Below are 21,968 nucleotides of genomic sequence, written 5' to 3' on the forward strand. Positions count from 1 at the left end.
TTTGTGAAACGTATACGTTAATTTAGTCAGGGCCATTCTTTTGTAGGGATTATTCAAAGTCAGATTGCGTTGCGCTAAAAAATATTGTGTGTCAGTTTAGTGTTGATCAGAATAGGTAAAGATCGAAATGTCTCAGTACTTTCAGTTCTGCTCAGCTGTTTGAAAATCAAATAATGTAAGAGATTTATCAGCACAGTAATTCAATAATTTTTCTAAGGGGACGTTTCATAAATGTTATATTTCATTCCTTGAAAAGCATATGTGTATGGCATGAAATGTTTATGTACACGAGAATATGGTTCCATTTTTTGACGTGTTCTTTGCAACAGGGGTAAGAGTAAGTATTGAAGGTACTCAGTAATGTTGAAATTGGGGTGTAAGAAAATGGACTGTGTACACAGTCGTAAGTGGTGATACCAGATAAAAAGGGGCGTGTTTCAAAAGAGTATATTTGTGTCACAGATTATGATCACTAATCCTATGTGACTATTTATCCACCTTGCTCTGATCAAGACACATTCGGTACCTACCAAGCTTACCTTCATAATACAACATTAGTGTATGGAGTATGGCCTGTAATATGTATCACTGATGATAACTTTCACAACGGATAACTAGGGCACTGACGAAAGCTTGTAGTGGAAGGCGACGCTACAGATCTAGGGTTGGGTTCTGATAACAGAACATCCTTTAAATGACCTTATTCAGGGTACACACATACATCTCCCGTTGAGGGGTCGGGAACAGACTACGGAATGGAACAGGAACCGAAATTACTGTATAAAGCAGCAATGAAGTAATGACTCAGTTCTCTGACTCGATTCGCGATTTCCGGTCAGAAAGGTCGTAGTTCGTAAAAACTGACGGAAAGTCACCCAGTAAAACGGAAGTAGTATCTGGATTCCCCAAAGAGATCTTACGTGCTCTCTACTGTTTCCTCATGTAAGTAAGTAGTTTAGGGACAATCTGAGCACACATTAGGTTCTTTGTGTATGGTGCTCTCAATTACTGCTTAGTAAAGTCATCAGAACATCAAAACCAACTGCAAAATAATTTAAACAAAACATCTGTAGGGTGCGGAAAGTGGCAATTGGCCCTAAATACTGAAAAGTGTGAAATCGTCCACAGGAGCACTGAAAGGAATTCGTTAAAGCTCGGTTATACGATAAACAACCCGAATCTAAAGGCTCTCAATTCAACCAAATACCTAGGCATAGCAGTTATGAACAATAAATTTGGAACGATCACATAGACAATACTGTGGGGAAGGCGAACCAAAGATTGCGTTTTATTGGCAGAACACTTTGAAAACGCGACATATCCACTAATAAGATTGCCCACGCTACCCCACTTATGCGTCCTCTGCTACAGTGCTCCTGTGCATTCTGGGATGCTTAACAGGTACGTTTGGCGGAGAACATGGAAGAAGTTGAAAGACGGGCAGCCCGTTTTGTATTGTCACGAAATAGGGATATGATACGCGAGTTGGGGTGGCAGTTATAAAACCAAAAGCGGTTTTTGGTTGCGGTAAGATCTTTTCACGACGTTTCAGTTTCCGATTGAATGGGACCCACGTGCCTAGGGAGAAGTCATCGTAACGAAATAAGAGAAATCAGATCTCGCACGGAAAGATTTAAGTGTTCGTTTTTCTCGCGCACTGTTCGAAAGTGGAATGGTAGAGAAATAGTGTGGATGTGGTTCGACGATCCTGCGTCAGGCAGTTGAGTATGAACTGAAAAGTAGTCATGTAAATGTGAGTAGTAGAAGGTAAGGGAGAAATGACAGAGGTAACACGTTCGTCCTATCATTCAAACACAAAGTGAGGAAAAAGACGGCGTTAATTTCTAACAAACCCTTTAGGCCCTACAACGAATCTATTCAGAAACCAAGGAGGGAAGGTATGGGCTAGTAATATGTGTCACTACAAACTGTTACAAATTTCAAATTGGAGGCTCTGAGCACTATGGGACTTAACAGCTATGGTCATCAGTCCCCTAGAACTTAGAACTACTGAAACCTAACTAACCTAAGGACATCACACAACACCCAGCCATCACGAGGCAGAGAAAATCCCTGACCCCGCCGGGAATCGAACCCGGGAACCCGGGCGTGGGAAACGAGAACGCTACCGCACGACCACGAGATGCGGGCTTCAAATTGGACAATGGAGATAAATTCCATACTCATGTAGGTATTCATACCGAATGAAGGTTCACGAACTGAAAGAGGAATAACAGCGTAATGCAATAGCTAACGAAAAAAAAATGCTTGGTCATGTCTCAACAAAGACAATTCGTCCATCTCCAGAATCCACAAGTATCTTAGCATTCGGAAAAAAAACAAATAAATAAAGGGCCATGATGCGACGAAGAACGATCGCGGAGGTCGCATGCAATTTAATACTCGATTGTTTGAGGGGAAGTTCAGTCCCACACTAGCAACAGGGAATAATGGTCTGAAATCTCATTAAACAATGTTAATTATGATGGAATAAATGTAGCACATCTTGCGAGAAATCAACACATCGTGCCAACTTACTATCTGCATTCACAAAACGGCAAAAAGAACAGAAAAGGACGCAGGTAACTCTCCCTAATATAGGACAGCTGAAAGAGATATATGAAACACCTTTAAGAATTAATAACCCACATTGCAATACCGAAATCCAGAAATCAACTAAACATCTCAAGAGTGCAAGACCTACCGAAAAGTAAGTGTGCTCCGTGCTCACTCACCGTTTGGATGGTAACGGGGGAGGGCATATGAAGTGCCGTTGGTGAGGTTAGACCAATTCCACTCCTTGAATGCGCCAGAACTACGGATGTAAAACTACCATAGGTTATCGTGGAGCGTAGACTAGAGAAGTTTTCCTACTGGCTTTGGTAAGTTAAGGTCGTCCCCGCATTACCTGTACATTTGGTGTGTTGCATACCTGTCAGGCATTACCTTATAACGGCCACGTTCTACACGTATGCGATTATTGTCTTACTACATTCCCCTAAAAACAGAAAGTGATGAACCATCGAGAAACTGAGTGAGAATGTATAAAGGGTTGGCTAACCTATGGAACATTTTTGTTCTATCTGTAGCTATCCTCCTGTCTGTTACTTAAAAGTAGACAATATTTATAGCAAAATTAAAACTCAAAATTTAATTCAGGTTTTATTCGAAAATTGTTGGTTTGTAACGTGAAAGAGAGGGATGTTGTAGAAAAAAAATAAAAAACACTATTTTCTCAAGAAAAAGGTGAAATACAATAATCGCAAAACGTTGCTATGTCAGTCATCAATAATCCATTGAACTTATATACAACGTGTTTTTGTTATTGATAAACAACTTTCGCATTTATGAATAACAGGAAACTCTTACCTTTGATCATGAAAAACGTTCTGTTGAGTGCAAAAGACTATAAAACTGTCCTTGCATCAAAAGTAATTGCCTTGGTTCCATAAAAGTGCAGAAGCTACGCGATCAAATAATTATTATTACTTAGAAAATGCAATTTGTATGATGTAAGCACATAAAATGCACAATGGATTAACATTGAATGTTGTGTGGCTCTAATTACGTGCAAAAGAAAGCACGAAACAAAAAAAAACAAAGAAAACTCGTCGGTTCCCGCTTTCCTTCTTACACATTCATTTACGTTTCTTTTCCTACCAACGTTACCAATACTGCAGATAATTCTACCATTTACTACATAGTTTATGTAATGTACCAGACCAACCTCTCTGCTATGTCCCTTCATTAGCTGAGTTGGCGGGTTTCATACACCTTAGTGCAGATCTAGCTTGCACTTGGTAATTCTGAAATAAAATCACTCATTCTGTACAATCACCCATTCATAAAACCAATCAGCAGAAAGGTGTGAAAAGACGCTATGAGAACACAAATAACTCCTTATAACACCTTGTCTTTCCTCCAGAGACTTGGTGTCGTCTTAGCTAAGTAGTAAGTGGAGTTAAATCTCTCGTGTGTCCATACTTGCAGCCCTCATTTTTGTGAAACGGCTCTGATTGGCCCGTTTCAATGTGACCAATAGCTCTAGTACAAAATCTTCAACCGGATAAATCGGTCTGAGGTCGAAATTTTTATCTGGCGATTCAGATTAAGCAAGGGGGACGATGGTGAAATTGTTGTCATTCAAAAAAACGTTAAGTATTGTGTGGTACACGAGTCATGCAACTTTGCGTACGCAGAGACGAGGAGAAATTCCAGTGCCTATGCAGGCAGCGTAATCATCATGAATGCCGCTGTTTGTCGCTGATTTGCCTCATACTCTATGCCCGTATGTGATCCCTTTCGAATGGATGTGCCAAACGAGTTAGACATGTCTAGGTAGATATAAAAAGTAGAAGACGAAGAGAAAAAGAAACGCTTGATAGGACTACTCGTACGAGGATCAAATTCGTGGTACACTGGCGTAATACGAATACGAGCAAAAGTTCAAGGTCCTCACTCATGGCCGGCCGCTGTGACCGAGCGGTTCTAGGCGCTTCAGTCGGGAACCGCGCTGCTGCTACGGTCGCAGGTTCGAATCCTGCCTCGGGCATGGATGTGTGTGATGTCCTATGGTTAGTTAGGTTTAAGTAGTTCTAAGTTCTAGCGGACTGATGACCTCAGATGTTAAGTCCCATAGTACTCAGAGCCATTTGTACCATTTGAGCTCCCATTGTACTGCGTGCCAACTTCCCCGCCACGTTCAACTGCGTTTGTAGCACCTTCCTAGCTGTGTTCGAAAGGTGTTTACATCAAGAGTCTAAAGTGACATCGCCGGCCGCGGTGGTCTCGTGGTTCTAGGCGCGCAGTCCGGAACCGCGGAACTGCTACGGTCGCAGGTTCGAATCCTGCCTCGGGCATGGATGTGTGTGATGTCCTTAGGTTAGTTAGGTTTAAGTAGTTCTAAGTTCTAGGGGACTGATGACCACAGAAGTTCAGTCCCATAGTGCTCACAGACATTTGAACATTTTTTTCTAAAGTGACATCGGGGTACTTTAGCTTACCGTTGTACTTGACTATGCCACGACAGCCAAACCGTAGGCTGATGCTAGGCGATTGGAGAGGTGGAAAATACATACTTCTGTTTTATAGAAACTGGGTCTAAGTCCCTATATCTTAAAATATTCGTAAAGTTTAGTGAGGCTGTTTCTTAGTTGTTATTCACAATCAGAAAGTTCTAAGTCTAGGAGACTGAGGACTTCAGATCTTAAGTCTCATAGTGCTTAGAGCCATTTGAACCATTTGAACCTCACTCATGGAATCAAAGCTCTGGCCCATTAGCTTTATGTGGAGTTAACACAATCTGTAATGAGTGTATTCATATGTTACGCTATGGAACCAAAGACCAAACTGTCCAAATTGGGGATATTTTCTGCCACGCCGGTTGCACATTTCACCGTTGGTGCTGAGAACGCAACTGACACCTGAGCATTAGCATGTGTACGAAGTGTGATCAAAAAGGAACGGGAATTTTTTACTGTCATGGGCTTTGTACATTCGATTTTCAAGTTTTTGTTAGCTTGTTCATACACATTTTCTTGACATATGTTTGCATTTCAGCTGTTTTGAATATTGAGTTTATTGTTGACAATCGAAAAGGTTATGCTCGTTTTCGAGCGCTCGACGTATTTTTACTTTCGAAAAATGTGGATCAAAGAATTTGCATTAAATTTTGCATGGAAAACGGAATAAACTGCAGCGATGCATTCGAAAGGTTGACTTTAGCTTTTGGTTGATATACTACGAGTAAGACAATAGTTTACGAATGATACAAACGTTTCAGAGAGGGTCGAGAAGGCGTCGGAGGCGACGACCGCCATGGACGCCCTAGCACATCAATTACTGATGGCAGTGTGGAAGATGCGAACAAGAAGGTTCTGGAAAACCGCCGACAAAAATGGTTCAAATGGCTCTGAGCACTATGGGAATTAACTTCTGAAGTCATCAGTCCTCTAGACTTAGAACTACTTAAACCTAACTAACCTAAGGACTTCACACACATTCATCCCCGAAGCAGGATTCGAACCTGCGACCATAGCAGCAGCGCGGTTCCGGACTGAAGTGCCTAGAACCGCTCGGTCACAGCGGCCGGAGAAAACCGCCGAATCACCATCACAGGGCATAATGATGTCATAGCCTTTGGTTCATATCAAGCAACTTTTTTGGTTGTGTAAGCCGCTTCGGCTGTATTTACTCCAATATCGGATCACAACCGGTTTCGTGGCTCTAAAAGCGACTTTTTCAGGTGAACATCTGTATAACAGTAAATCGAGAAGGAATAACAGCCTCCGATATACGCTGGTACGGTAAATTATTTTAAGATTTTTAACAAAATTTGAATGGTATTAAAAACTTTTACATGAGAATTTTAAGATGTTAGTACTGATATAACCGAATAGCTCGGGGCTTTGTATCCTACATTCGTTGTCCGTCAGAACAAAACACCACTAGAAGGCGATATTGCATAAAATAAAACAGCCAGATTCCAACACAGTGGATGGGTCCTAAACAAATCATACCATACTGATCCATTGGTAGGACGAAATAAATGAAAAACTATTAAGACCTAATTGCCACAAAATGGAGGGATTTTCTACCTGGCGCAAAACCGTCAAGAAAAAGATGGAAAAGCAGAACTTGAAAACCGCCCTTAACGCTTTTCCGGTCTGTACACAATCGCGAGCAGGGGACGCAGCCGCTTGCGTTGGTCATACTGACGGGAGGAAAGTAAACAACTTGCCTGTAGACGCGGCTCGCGCATGCGCTGATGCTGCACGGGCTCCATCGAATGATTGGTGGTCTTTTGCGGGATACGCGAATGGTGAATGAGAACAAGGAATATTGGGTAAAAAAGCACAAAAACGTTTTTGAAAAGCAATCTGTAGAATATGATAGTGACAGTTTGTTGTGGACTGGCAAGACAGCCAATCCACTATGACGGGAAGCCGAAAGGCACGCGTTTAAGCTCACGCAGGCTGGCGTGAGGTCTGGAACAGGACAAGGAATTTATAGTAGCAAAATTAGTACGTAGCTGTTGGAATACTTAACTTTAATCCATAATTGGTGAACATCGGTCTGACGGTACATGCATCACAAGATAAATAGCAAATGATAATGGCGCCTTGCTAGGTCGTAGCAAATGACGTAGCTGAAGGCTATGCTAACTATCGTCTCGGCAAATGAGAGCGTAATTGGTCAGTGAACCATCGCTAGCAAAGTCGGCTGTACAACTGGGGCGAGTGCTAGGGAGTCTCTCTAGACCTGCCGTGTGGCGGCACTCGTTCTGCAATCACTGATAGTGGCGACACGCGGGTCCGACGTATACTAACGGACCGCGGCCGATTTAAAGGCTACCACCTAGCAAGTGTGGTGTGTGGAGGTGACACCACATTCCTCCCCCGCAAATCGGCGTACGGTGGTGTTATAAGGCTTCCGCCCGCCGTGGGGAGGACCCCATGTTGACGTATGCGACTAGGTGGGGAGCCTAACAACAGGCGAGGCTGTGCCACCCGCACCCGGCCATTCGGTCCGAGGGGAGCTAGGAAACGCCTGAAAACCTAGTCCAGGGTGCACGTCAACATTCGGTGTATGCGCCCGTAGAGAGACAGGAGGGGTCGAAGGGTCGACCTCCATCGGGTCGAGGCACCCGACGGGCGAAGACGCCATGTGGTCCGGAGCGGGCAAGAAGTCCATGTCGGAGGACATCTGGTCACGGGAAGCGATCGGCGGCGCGTGACCCAGGGAGGCGCCCGGCGGTTGCAACGACGCGTCCACTGCGGGCGTCGCCGGCGGGAGAACAGGCGGCGTCGGCGGCGCGTCGCCATGGGGCAAAATGGAAGGCAGCATCGGTAACACCTGGGGCTGAGGCGAGCCAGTAGATGGGTCCCCAGGGCGCTGACCGGACGGCACCGTCGCTGAAAGCAGACGGGGAGCGGCAGAACCCGTGCGACGACAGAGGCGCAGCTGGTTGAGATGCCGGCGCACCTCACCAGAGGCCCCCAAAACCAGATACATAGCGCGGCCGAGGCAGCGAAGAATGCGCCCTGCGAGCCAACGCCGTGAACCTCGACAGTTACGATAGCAGACAACGTCGCCTGGAGCAAAAGCAGGAGTCTGCCGCTGCACAGGAACCTGATGCGGCGGATGTAGCAAAGACATCAAGGTTCGATGAGGACGACCGTGGAGCAACTCAGCCGGCGAGCGACCATCTCGGGGCTGAGAGCGATACAAGGACAAGAAGAGCAATAATGCGTCCTCCCGAGAATGCGACTCTTTTAACTTCAACATCTGTGACTTGAAAGTCCGAACCAATCGTTCAGCAGCACCGTTTGACTGAGGCGAAAACGGCGCGGTTGGCATATGTTGAATACCATTGGCCTTGCAGAATGACTGAAATTCTGCGGACCTGAATTGTGGGCCATTGTCGGAAACAATAGCCTGTGGCAGACCTTCAATGCAAAAGATAGCAGATAACGCGTGGATGGTGGCAGAGGACGTCGTGGAAGACATCCTGACAACAAAAGGAAAATTACTGAATGAATCTACCACAACCAACCATCGAGCATTCCAGAATGGACCAGCAAAATCGATGTGCAAGCGTTGCCAAGGGGAAGTGGCTTTCGGCAACACAAAGAATTTCCGCGGTGGTGCGGATTGTTGTTCGACACACGCCATGCAAGAAGAGCACATATTCGTAATCGCAGCATCGATTCTGAACCAAGTACAGTACTGACAAGCAAGTTGTTTCGTTCGCACCATACCCCAATGTCCGTGGTGGAGAAGCTGTAAGACAGAGGACTGTAACGAACGTGGGACCACTACCCTGGACTGATCATTATCAGAACGCAACAACAAAACATCACGTCGTACAAAAAGTCTCTTCTTGTGAGCAAAAAATCGGCGAACCAACGGATCCCTGATCCGTGACTTTGACAAGAGCCATTGCGTAGCAACAAAACGCAGAACGGTAGCAAGGACAGGGTCAGCAGCTGTGGCTGTAGCTACACGACGAAAATCAATCGGAAACGATTCGACCACGTCATCGGTTTCCGCATCAATGAACATGCAAGCAAGTTCGGAGGAATCGAATGCTCTATCCTTAGCAACAGGCAAACGGGACAACGCATCGGCATTTCCGTGCTTAGCAGTGGACCGATACAAGATATCGTAGCGGTACTGCGAGAGGAAAGTAGACCAGCGAATGAATTTCTGCGCTGTACGTGGAGGTACAGGCGCGTTCGGATGAAAAAGCGATGTCAAAGGTTTGTGGCCTGTGATGATGGTAAAGTGACGACAAGAAATCATGAAACTTAGTAATACCAAATACGAGAGCCAAAGCTTCTTTCTCGATCTGCGAATAATTTCTTTGCGCAGACGAGAGCAATTTGAACGCAAAGGCAATAGGGCGATCATGCGATCCATCTTCGTGCGCAAGCACAGCACCGATCCCGAAATCTGAGGCATCCACCATCAACAAAAGGGGTCTCTGGGGATCGAATGGCGTATGGCAAGTATTGGAAAGCAACGCCGATTTCAACTGGCGAAAGGCGCGTTCGCATTCCGTCGTCCAGACGAACGGAACACCTTTACGGCGTAAGCGATGAAGCGGAGCTGAAATGGAAGGGGCGTGGCGCACATAGCGATGATAATAATTGATTTTTCCCAGCACACTCTGTAGCTGCTTCAAATTCTGCGGCTAAGGCAAGTCCTGTATGGCACGCAGGTGCTCTGGACTCGGATGTATGCCTTGTGCATTGATGACATGTCCCAAATATGGTAAGTGACGAGCAAAAAACACACATTTGTCCTTCCGCAAGCGAAGACTATTTTGTCGCAAGACCTGAAATAATGTTCTGAGATTGGCTAAATGTTCTTCTTCTGTCTTTCCGGAGACCACAATATCGTCCAGATAGTTTGCTGCAGTAGGGGCCGACGCACAAACAGTTTGTAGATATTGCTGAAACAATGCAGGGGCGGATGCACACCCGAATGGCAGTCGTTTGAATCGATACAAACCAAGATGCGTGTTAACCACCAAAACGCGATGGGATTCTTCGTCCACCGGTATTTGCAAGTACGCATCTGCTAGGTCCAACTTCGAAAAATATTTACCAGGGCACAGTTTGTCAAAAAGATCTTCCGGGCGGGGTAAAGGAAAATTTGCAATCACTAGTTGTGGATTCACTGTTGCCTTAAAGTCCAAACAAAGTCTCAATTTTCCAGAAGGTTTTGGCAAAATTACTAAGGGTGATGCCCAGAGAGAAGCCTGCACACGTTCAATTACACCTTGCAATTCCAAATCGTTTAATGTTCTTGCGACCTCATCACGCAATGCGTGGGGAACATTGCGCGCTCTGAAAAATTTCAGTGGCGCGTTGACTTTCAGTTCCAATGTGCTTTGTAGTTCTTAGCGCAACCAAGGCCCGGTGCAAAAATGTCTGCAAACTCTTCACATAGACGAGAAACGCTGTCTGAAGGCACAGTCAGGTTCACTGATAGGACCTGATTGACTATAGACAAGTTAAACAACTGAAATAAATCTAAACCAAACAAGTTCACTGCAGAAGAAGAAGGACGTAAAATGACACAAGTTTTGTTTGTCCCTTGTATGTTGCAAAAAGGCTGCACTGTCCTAACACAGGGATAGCTTGTCCTGAATAACTACTTAACTTAACATTTGCGGCACGCAATGGAGGTGAGCCCAGCTGTTTGTACGTGTCTTGATTGATCAGTGAAACTGCAGCTCCGGTATCGAGCTGGAATGTTATCACTTTGCCGTTAATGTCCAAGTCGACAAAAAGTTTATTGTCCTGCTGACGACAAGAGCGACTGTCTCGTGCAACGTGAATGGACACTGGTACAGAATCACTTGCGACTTGACGGGATTTCCATCGATGTCGACGCACACTATTTGTGGGACGAACACTGTCACTGTTAGAGAGAGTGGCGCTGGGCGGAGTTGAATGAACTACATGAAATTCCATGGGCGAAGGTTCACGAACCTGAGTATTCTTGGTTCGATTCTGGCCCGAAGCAAAGGGCCTGGAATGGTTGCGAGTGTCCGATCTGAGCTTTTTCTGGCAAACACTCTGAACATGTCTTTTTTATTACAGAAGAAGCAAATGGCTTGGCATGACGGGCAATTCTCACGCTAATGTCTAGTAGCACACCGCAGGCATGATTTTAGCACTGCATTTGCTTGCTTGCGCGGCACATGTGGCGGAGAACTTGGCAGCAGCTGGCGGACGGGCGTGAGGGCTGTTTACTGTTCCGGGCAGCTCGCCCGGCGGGTCGGTTAACGTGACACACGGCCGGTGAAGTTGCAAATGATTCCTGAGCAAAGTCAAGTGTGTCCTGCCGATCCAATATGTCTATCACTTGTTGAAGGGAGGGATTGACCAGTTTCAAAATCTGTTCCCTTATACGAACATCAGAAATGTTCTGTGCAATTGTATCACGTACCATAGTATCTGAATAAGGGAGTCCACATTGACACTCAAAAGCGCAATCCCTAGTAAGGCCTTGCAAGGTTGCAACCCACTCCCAATTAGTCTGACCTGCCATACGTTTTGTATGAAAGAAGGTATACCTTTTTGCAACTATATTGACTGATTCTTTGAAATATGCATCTAATGCAGACAAAATTTCGTCTTAGGACAGAGTTGCTACATCGCGTCGGGGAAATAACTTCACTATCATATGGTACGTCTGGACGCCTACGGCAGAAAGGAGAAAAGGCTGCCGCTCTTTACCTTGAATTCTGTAGGCGGCGATATGGAATCCAAATTGGCGTGACCACTCCGTCCAGCTTTCCAGTGCAGCATCAAATGGACAAAAAGTTGGCGCAACAGCGTGTTGTGGCTGCGGTAGCGGTGGAGCGGCGGCTGCCGCATTGCTTTGCATCGCACGTTGACCCTGGACGAGCTGTCCAAGGGCATCCAATAAGGCCTGCGTCTGCTGATTCTGCAAGCGATAAAATTCGGACAGTACATCTGGAGATTGTGGCGAAGCCATTACACAAGTAAATCAGGGCAATATAGTTACGAACGCAGAATTCTCGTCGCCAACTGTTGTGGACTGGCAAGACAGCCAATCCACTATGATGGGAAGCCGAAAGGCACGCGTTTAAGCTCACGCAGGTTGGTGTGAGGTCTGGAACAGGACAAGGAATTTATAGTAGCAAAAATAGTACGTAGCTGCTGGAATACTTAACTTTAATCCATAATTGGTGAACATCGGTCTGACGGTACATGCATCACAAGATAAATAGCAAATGATAATGGCGCCTTGCTAGGTCGTAGCAAATGACATAGCTGAAGGCTATGCTAACTATCGTCTCGGCAAATGAGAGCGTAATTTGTCAGTGAACCATTGCTAGCAAAGTCGGCTGTACAACTGGGGCGAGTGCTAGGACGTCTCTCTAGACCTGCCGCAGAAAATGACCAGAATTGTGACAAAACCACGTGTGCAAATTTCGTTCAAGATAATACTTCCGTCCACATCTCAGTGCTTGTTCATGTTTTTTTTGGCAAAAAACAGAACCATTATGTTGCCTCAGCCACCGTATTCTCCGGACATCACCCCCTGCGATCTGTTTCTATTCCCAAAGCTGACGGGAACCATGAAATGACGTCATCTTGCAATCTTGAAATAATAAATGTCTTGTGATCAGGGCCTCCCGTCGGGTAGACCGTTCGCCGGGTGCAAGTCTTTCGATTTGACGCCACTTCGGCGACTTGCACGTCGATGGGGATGAAATAATGGCGATGATTAGGACAACACAGCACCCAGTCCCTGAGTGGAGAAAATCTCCGACCCAGCCAGGAATCGAACCCGGCCCTTAGGATTGACATTCTGTCTCGTTGACCACTCAGCTACGGGGCGCGGACATCATGAAATAAAACCCTGCTCCAGGGCCCTAGTAGCTGTATCAGACTTCGGAACAGGACAGGCCAGCATAAATTATCAGACACCCCAGCTGTATTAACTCTTATGTCTGTAACAAACTTGTCTGAGGTGTGGGGTTGATCTATTATTCTGTTATTTTGCACAACGGATTACTCTGAGATGTACCCTTTACCCAGTGGCTCCTGCAAGATGCAATTTCCACCCCCACACTACTACAGAAGTCAAACAGACGCTCCTAACTTTCCAAAGAGAAATGCCTGAAAAACTTTCAGCAATAAATATCTTCTGGAGTCGTCCGCTGTAAGGAAATGACATAAAAATTCACAAAATTTCTTATGTAACTAGTGGGATACTTGGGTACTGGAGTGTAAGAAAAACATGGAACTAACGAAAGTTATTATTTATTTTGTAACAATTCTGAGAAATCACAATGACACCTTTAGTTATGAATTGAACAAGTTATATCCTGGTTCTTTTTGGAATGTGAAGTTACCTTTCAAGGACAGGATTCGCTAATGAAATTTCCATACAAAGTTTAAGATGCTTGTTGCCTTGGCAGAATGGGTGAGAGCCACACCTACTCAACTTGAATAATTATCCTTTAGAATGTTGCTAGGTATGGTAGAGGCTGTCGCTTGTGGAATGCAGTGAAGTGTACTGTTGTGGAGGAAATATGTGGCTCGCAATAGCTGTGGCACACAATACCGTAAGCTGCGATGACTGCTGTCTGCGCCGCTTGCTGCTGACAAATAAGATAACTCTCGTTCTATCTGGATTGACCTTCGCCAATCAAACTCTCCATACGCCTCGATGAAGTCAAGGATTCGTATTCAAAAATGGCTCAAATGGCTCTGAGCACTATGGGACTTAACATCTTAGGTCATCAGTCCCCTAGAACTTAGAACTACTTAAACCTAAGTAACCTAAGGACATCACACACATCCATGCCTGAGGCAGGATTCAAACCTGGGACCATAGCAGTCCGGCGATTCCGGACAGCAGCGCCTAGAACCGCACGGCCACTGCAGCCAGTTGATTCCTATTTGCCCCTTGTCTAACTATTGGCGTGGTACATCAGACAGATAACCAGTCCACCGTGATGCGATTCAAAATTCGCTCGCAGGCGTTTAACGATAACTCTGTCCGTTCACATTGCACAATGAGTGTGTCGGCCAACACAGTGAACAACGCTTAATCGCAAGGACCCAATATAGAGTCGCCCTTTGATTTGCTCTCGACAGAGGTGCTCTCCCAGTGAAGTACTGAGGAGAGACTTGTTCCTCGCTCTTTCGAGTACACGTACGAGCGCGCACGCTCTCGTTACGCGTTCTCGCTCCAAGAGAGACAACGGAACGGCGCCTCTCTATGCCAGACGTGATGGGGTATATCTTTCGGTCTCTTCCATTATTTCTTCAGCTCAAGGCGTCACAAATATCGTCTGTCAATCACCATTGCTCTTCCAAAACGAGAGAATGACGTTTCGTTTAAGGCGACCAATCCGGAAGCTTGTACTTTTGGCGTTTGGCGTTTGCTGTCCCCCTGTGAAAATCTCTGAAACTGCATGCTGTGTGTAAAGAATGCGTAGGCTGGCAGCTCACACACAATGTAGCGGTATTTGCTTTTAAGCCAAACACGGGGTTGTTCACCCCTTTCCACTCGGGCCCACGCTGTCCGCTACGGACGGTCACCAGCCGACATGGGCTGGGTCGTCCTCTGAAGGGCCAGGCATCCCGTTGTGTGGCCTCTCTGCCGAACTAAAGCCTCTGTGACCGTCGTGTCTGGAATTTATGTGTGCACGCCAGCCTCGAGTATTTCAACCAAGGGGCGCTTACTTGTCAATTACATATCGATTACATGAATTTATACAACATTGACTTTATCTTATCGAGTTTGGGTTCGAATGAAGCGTCTTGATGTGCGGAACATGATTGTAAGGTCGGAATATGTAAGCAATGAAGGTCAGGAAACCGCGACATCTTACACTTGTCGTATGAGATGTTCTCAGTATTCATTGTGTGGTTTATTGCAGTCTCGGTGGATTTCCCATTCCTGCAACTGTACAGCAAGGGGCTCATATCTACGACCTGTCTGTGGCAGGCGAAAGCTTTTCCTGTACCTCTGACCATAGCCTTCGCCAAACAAATCACCCTATAACACTTCGGTTCTCTCTAGTCTTTGTCTTCCACTTTTTTCAATACAAGGATATTCGAAACTTCCCAGATTCAGAGCATCCAACTCCGCAAAAGGCATTCATTTAAGAATGTTGTTGTATATACTACAAATTGGTCCACTAGCTGGTGCGGCACTTAAGTCTTAATTCCATCTTATTCTTCTGTAATTTCATTACTGGCAGCCTCGTATCCTCCTGGGTAAGCGGAATCATAGCACCATTTTTTAGATGGTTCTCTGCTAACTCAGAGTGAAGTTGGCGATGGTGCTCTTTGTCTGTCATCGTCGTATCGTTCGGCAACAGACGTCTGAGATGCTCATCCACAGTCAGACCCAAGTTCTCCACTGTTTCCTACACATACGCTTACGCGACTGCTCTGCAATTCACAATTAAGTTCCAGCCAGAGTGTCCATCCAACCACCTCCAGGCTATTTCTGTGCTGTTCCATTCTCCAACAGAGCGCGGAAAAAAACGAACACTTAAATCTTTCTGTGCGACCTCTTATTTCTCTTATTTTATTATGGTGATAGTTTGATCCCATGTACGTGGACGGCTACAAAGTATTTGTAATTGAAATTTCTTGAGAGCATCGTGCCGCAACGAAACACGCCTTTGTTTTAATGTTTGGCACGCCACTTCGCATTCATATCCGCGGCATTTTCTCCTCCGTTTCTTGATAATACAACAAAATCTGGCCTTCTTTCACCTTTTTCCGATGCCCACCGTCAATCCTATCCGGTAAGAATCCCATACCTCACAGCAGTTCTCCAGACGAGAGTGGACAAGCGTAGTGTAAGCAGTCTCTTTAGTACACCTGTTACATTTTTTAAGTATTCTGCCAGTAAACCGTAGTCTTTGGTTTACTTTCCCCACAACATTATCTATGCAATGGTTCTAGTATAAATTTTTCGTAATAGTAATCCCAAAGTACTTAGTTGAATTCATAACCTTTACGTTTATGTGATTTATCGTGCAACCGAAATTTAGCGGATTCCTTTTAGTACTCATGTTGGTGACTTCACACTTTTCATTATTCAGAGCTAATTGACACTTTTTGACCATATTCGTTTTGATCGTCTGCTGACTTTACATGACGGCAAATGACAGCATCATCTGTGAACAACTTAACAGAACTGCTCAGATTGTCCGCTAAATCGTTTACATAGATTGGGAACAGCAGGGGGCCTGTAATTCTACCTTCAGGAATGCCAGATATCACATCGGTTTTAATCGATGACTTAACGTCAGGTACTACGAACTGTGATCTCTGTGAGAGGAAATTACGAATCCAGTCGCACGACTCAGAAGATACTTCGTAGCCACGCAATTTGGTTAGAAACAGGTTGTGGTGATCGGTGTCAAAACCATTCTGGAAATCTAGAAATACGGAATCATTTTGACGTTCCCTATCGATAGTATTCATTACTTTGTGTGAATAAAGAGCTAATTTCAAATGAACGTTTTTTTCTGAATCCGTATTTGCCGTTTGTCAGTAAATCGTTCTCTTCGAGGCAATTCATAATTTTCGAACACAATATATGTTCGTAAATCGCCGTTAGTGATATGGTGAGTTATTATTTTCTGTTTCTTTCGTGTGGCGCTCTTTAGTTGCATTTGTTCATTCATAAATGATTGGTATATCATGATAAATATATGGTTGAGCATTGTAGTATATGTTGCTGTTGTCGTGGTCTTCAGTCCAAAGATTGGTTTGATGCAGCTCTCCACGCTACTCTATCCTGTGCAAGGTTCTTCATCTCCCAGTACTTACTGCAACCTACATCTTTCTGAATCTGTTTAGTGTATTCGTCTCCCTCTACAATTTTTATCCTCCACGTTGTCCTCCAATACTAAATTGGTGATCCCTTGATGCCTCAGAATATGCCCTACCAACCGATCCCATCTTCTAGTTAAGTTGCGCCACAAATTTCTCTTCTTCCCAATTCTACACTCCTGGAAATGGAAAAAAGAACACATTGACACCGGTGTGTCAGACCCACCATACTTGCTCCGGACACTGCGAGAGGGCTGTACAAGCAATGATGACACGCACGGCACAGCGGACACACCAGGAACCGCGGTGTTGGCCGTCGAATGGCGCTAGCTGCGCAGCATTTGTGCACCGCCGCCGTCAGTGTGAGCCAGTTTGCCGTGGCATACGGAGCTCCATCGCAGTCTTTAACACTGGTAGCATGCCGCGACAGCGTGGACGTGAACCGTATGTGCAGTTGACGGACTTTGAGGGAGGGCGTATAGTGGGCATGCGGGAGGCCGGGTGGACGTACCGCCGAATTGCTCAACACGTGGGGCGTGAGGTCTCCACAGTATGCGTGTTTGGCGCCGTGCAAGTGAGCGCCACAATCAGGACTGCATACGACCGAGGCACACAGGGCCAACACCCGGCATCATGGTGTGGGGAGCGATCTCCTACACTGGCCGTACACCACTGGTGATCGTCGAGGGGACACTGAATAGTGCACGGTACATCCAAACCGTCATCGAACCCATCGTTCTACCATTCCTAGACCGGCAAGGGTACTTGCTGTTCCAACAGGACAATGCACGTCCGCATGTATCCCGTGCCACCCAACGTGCTCTAGAAGGTGTAAGTCAACTACCCTGGCCAGCAAGATCTCCGGATCTGTCCCCCATTGAGCATGTTTGGGACTGGATGAAGCGTCGTCTCACGCGGTCTGCACGTCCAGCACGAACGCTGGTCCAACTGAGGCGCCAGGTGGAAATGGCATGGCAAGCCGTTCCACAGGACTACATCCAGCATCTCTACGATCGTCTTCATGGGAGAATAGCAGCCTGCATTGCTGCGAAAGGTGGATATACACTGTACTAGTGCCGACATTGTGCATGCTCTGTTGCCTGTGTCTATGTGCCTGTGGTTCTGTCAGTGTGATCATGTGATGTATCTGACCCCAGGAATGTGTCAATAAAGTTTCCCCTTCCTGGGACAATGAATTCACGGTGTTCTTATTTCAATTTCCAGGAGTGTATTCAATACCCCCTCATTAGTTATGTGATCTACTTATCTAATCTTCAGCATTCTTCTGTAGCACCACATTTCGAATGCTTCTATTCTCTTCTTGTCTAAACTATTTATCGTTCATGTTTCACTTCCATACATTGCTACACTCCATACACTTCCTGACACTTAAATCTATGCTCGATGTTAACAAATTTCTCTTCTTCAGAAACGCTTTTCTTGCCATTGCCAGTCTACATTTTATATCCTCTCTACTTCGACCATCATCAGTTATTTTGCTCCCCAAATAGCAAAACTCCTTTACTACTTTAAGTGTCTCATTTCCTAATCTAATTCCCTCACCATCACCTAAATTAATTCGACTACATTCCATTATCCTCGTTTTGCTTTTATTGATGTTCATCTTTCTTTCAAGACACAGTCCATTCCGTTCAACTGCTCTTCCAAGTCCTTTGCTGTCTCTGACAGAATTACAATGTCATCGACGAACCTCAAAGTTTTTATTTCTTCTCCATGGATTTTAATACCTACTCCGAATTTTTCTTTTGTTTCCTTTACTGCTGGCTCAATATACAGATTGAATAACATCGGGGATAGGCTACAGCCCTGTCTCACTCCCTTTCCAACCACTGCTTCCCTTTCGTGTCCCTCAACTCTTATAACTGCCATCTGCTTTCTGTACAAATTGTAAATAGCCTTTCGCTCCCTGTATTTTACCCCTGCCACCTTCAGAATTTGAAAGAGAGTATTCCAATCAACATTGTCAAAAGCTTTCTCTAAGTCTACAAATGCTAGATACGTACGTTTGCATTTCCTTAATCTTTCTTCTAAGATAAGTCGTAGGGTCAGTATTGCCTCACGTGTTCCAATATTTCTACGAAATCCAAACTGATCTTCCCCGAGGTCGGCTTCTACCAGTTTTTCCGTTCGTCTGTGAAGAACTTGTGTTAGTATTTTTCAGAGGTGGCTTATTAAACTGATAGTTCGGTAATGTTCACATCTGTCAACACCTGTTTTCTCTGAGATTGGAATTATTATATTCTTCTTGAAGTCTGAGGGTATTTCGCCTGTCTCATACTTCTTGCTCATCAGATGATAGAGTTTTGTCATGACTGGCTCTCCCAAGGCTGTCAGGAGTTCTAATGGAATGTTGTCTACTCCCGGGGCCTTGTTTCAGTTCTCTGTCAAACTCTTCACGCAGTATCATATCTCCCATTTCATCTTACTCTATGTCCTCTTCCATTTCCATAATATTGTTCTCACGTACAACTCCCTTGTATAGACTCTCTTTATACTCCTTACACCTTTTTGCTTTCCTTACTTTGCTTCGAACCTGTTCCATCTGAGCTCTTGATATGCATACATGTGATTCCCTTTTCTCCAAAGGTCACTTTAATTTTCCTGTAGGCAGTATCTATCTTACCCCTAGTGAGATAAGCCTCTACATCCTTACATTTGTCCTCTAGCCATCCCTGCGTAGCCATTTTGCACTTCCTGTCGATCTCATTTTTGAGACGTTTGTATTCCTTTTTGCCTGCTTCATTTACTGCATTTTTATATTTTCTCCTTTCATCAGTTAAATTCAATATCTCTTCTGTTATCCAAGGACTTCTATTAGCCCTCGTCTTTTTACCTACTTGATCCTCTGCTGCCTTCACTATTTCATCTATCAAAGCTACCCATTCTTCTTCTACTGTATTTCTTTCCCCCATTCTTGTCAACTTTCCTAATGCTCTCCCTGAAGCTCTCTACAAGCTTTCAGTTTATCCAGCTCCCATCTCCTCAATTTCCCACCTTTTTGCAGTTTCTTCAGTTTTAATCTACAGGTTAGTGCTAATTGAAAAATAAATTTTGACATGAGGAAATTAACTGGAGTGTCGTTATTTAAAAGAAGCAGCCAAGTAAAGAAAAAGTTTAAATTATTACGCGGCACAGATAAATTTATCACTAAGAGAGAGAAAATAGTAATTCAAGATTTTGTCTAAGCTGCTTTGATACTGTGGATCATTTGTTGGCCGTATGGCGATGATTAATATTACGCGCTATGAGCAGACGCGCCGCCTGGAAACTGCGTTCACAGATCGACTTAACGGATCTGAGGGACGCACGAGTGAGTGGCTGGCACAAATTCAACATCAATGATATTCGGCAGTGGTCAGCAAACGAAATCTCGGTAGTCTTGCAGTTCTCCTAGCTGTATCACAGAAATGTTGGCAGGCAAACTTAATGTTATTGAAGTAAACAGCGGTAAACAATAACAATTATTCATATAATGACGATACTTTTACATGGTTAAATACTTTATTGACCTTGAAAATACCTTTCAAGCACAACTGCCTGTTGCGAAACCATTCGAGACAGCGATCATTAAGAGAGATATCGAGAGAATGCGAACCAGAAGCCGCTCGTGTTTACATACAAGGAGACAACTGAAGGCGACTTTACCGTCATTTTTCCTCGGTCTCTGCCTGTTCTGGAAGCCTGTCGTGTGGAAAAATGTTCGAGAGACTTCGCTGCTTTCCGGACCGGCTGATCGCATGAAATTTGATTGTTGGCGCCGCTTGTGCTGCGTCTGATGTAGTATTTGACAATTAAAAAGCACAGTTGCTAATTTTAACATGTGTATGCTCTCTCACATTTAAGAATTACTTACAGTTTTACATTATAACACAATTTAAAGAAAATACACGGAATTAACACAAAAGTGCAGCGTTTCTTAAGTAGGTTTACATAAATTATTTTAGTTTTGGGGTTTAACTTTATTTAGACATAAAAAGAAACGTTTCAATGGGTATGTAATTCTGCGGAGTATTCCTGTTTCCATGCTTGAGTACTGACATGACTTGTGCAACTTTCGAGTCTTTAGATGCGGATCTTCCGTCAAGCGAGCGGTCGTATGTGATTGGCAAGTATGCAACTATTGTACCAGCATACTCTGAAAGAAACCTGACTTTATATACAGTCTGGACCGGAGGCTTTGTCTTTATCGTGTTGTGGTATTAGAACATTGTCGAGAAGAATAGGAGGCAGTTGTCCTTGGGATTCAGAACTAATTAATTTCTGGCGGCGTACTAAGGTTATTGAGCCGTTTTCGCATTTAGTTTAAGTTGCTGGTTTTGCACCTACCTTACCACCGAGGACAATTCATCACAGCTCGCAGCACTGTTGTCTCCAGGTCTGGCACTTGGGCACTTAGACGTGTCACAGTGACGCTCCAGGCGCAGATGTAGATGGTTCAAATGGCTCTGAGCACTATGGGACTTAACATCTGAGGTCATCAGTCATCCAGAACTTAGAACTACTTAAACCTAACCAACCTAAGGACATCACACACATCCATGCCCGAGGCAGGATTCGGTCGCGCGGCTCAAGACTGAAGCGTCTAGAACCGCTCGGCCACAGCGGCCGGAGCAGATGCAGAAGTAATGGTGATGTCACAGCTTTTATGGTCGCAATCTAAGTACGAGGGTCAATCCGAAACAAGTGTCTCCCATTTTCTTTCACGGATGCCATAACACAAAGGGAAAGCTCACTCGCACAGTTAAACAGAGCAATATTTCAGCTGTATACTGCCATGTTTCCACATCGCCACCACGATTAGTCACGCACATTTGTCTAGGAAGAGCGGCAGCCCGCCTACTACGGCCGCCAACACCTGACCAGCAGCTGGGACCAGCCAGTCCCACAGCTTTGACGATGGCCACCACAAGTTCACCCGAGTTGTTGGCAAAACTTTTTACGGCGCCCAGCGTCAATGTCTGGAAATTTGACTGTGAATCTTTATTGGAAGGTCCAGCTACGGAACGACCCTGAAGACAAAGTGTGGCTGTGCTGCGTTAGGAGTGACGCGTCGACCGCTGTGCGCTCACGCTAATAAAGCATCAGATGTTTAAAATA

At 44.9% G+C, this 21,968-nt stretch overlaps 1 protein-coding gene across 12 annotated transcripts in view; it reads left to right on the forward strand.

The window, feature by feature from the left end:
• LOC126419835 (UDP-glycosyltransferase UGT5-like) overlaps positions 1–21,968 on the forward strand; it is a 640,482-nt gene that overhangs the window by 68,218 nt on the left and 550,296 nt on the right. The gene's annotated exons all lie outside the window — the stretch shown is intronic.

Source organism: Schistocerca serialis, chromosome 9 (genome assembly GCF_023864345.2).
Source record: "Schistocerca serialis cubense isolate TAMUIC-IGC-003099 chromosome 9, iqSchSeri2.2, whole genome shotgun sequence".
Lineage (NCBI taxonomy): Eukaryota > Metazoa > Arthropoda > Insecta > Orthoptera > Acrididae > Schistocerca > Schistocerca serialis.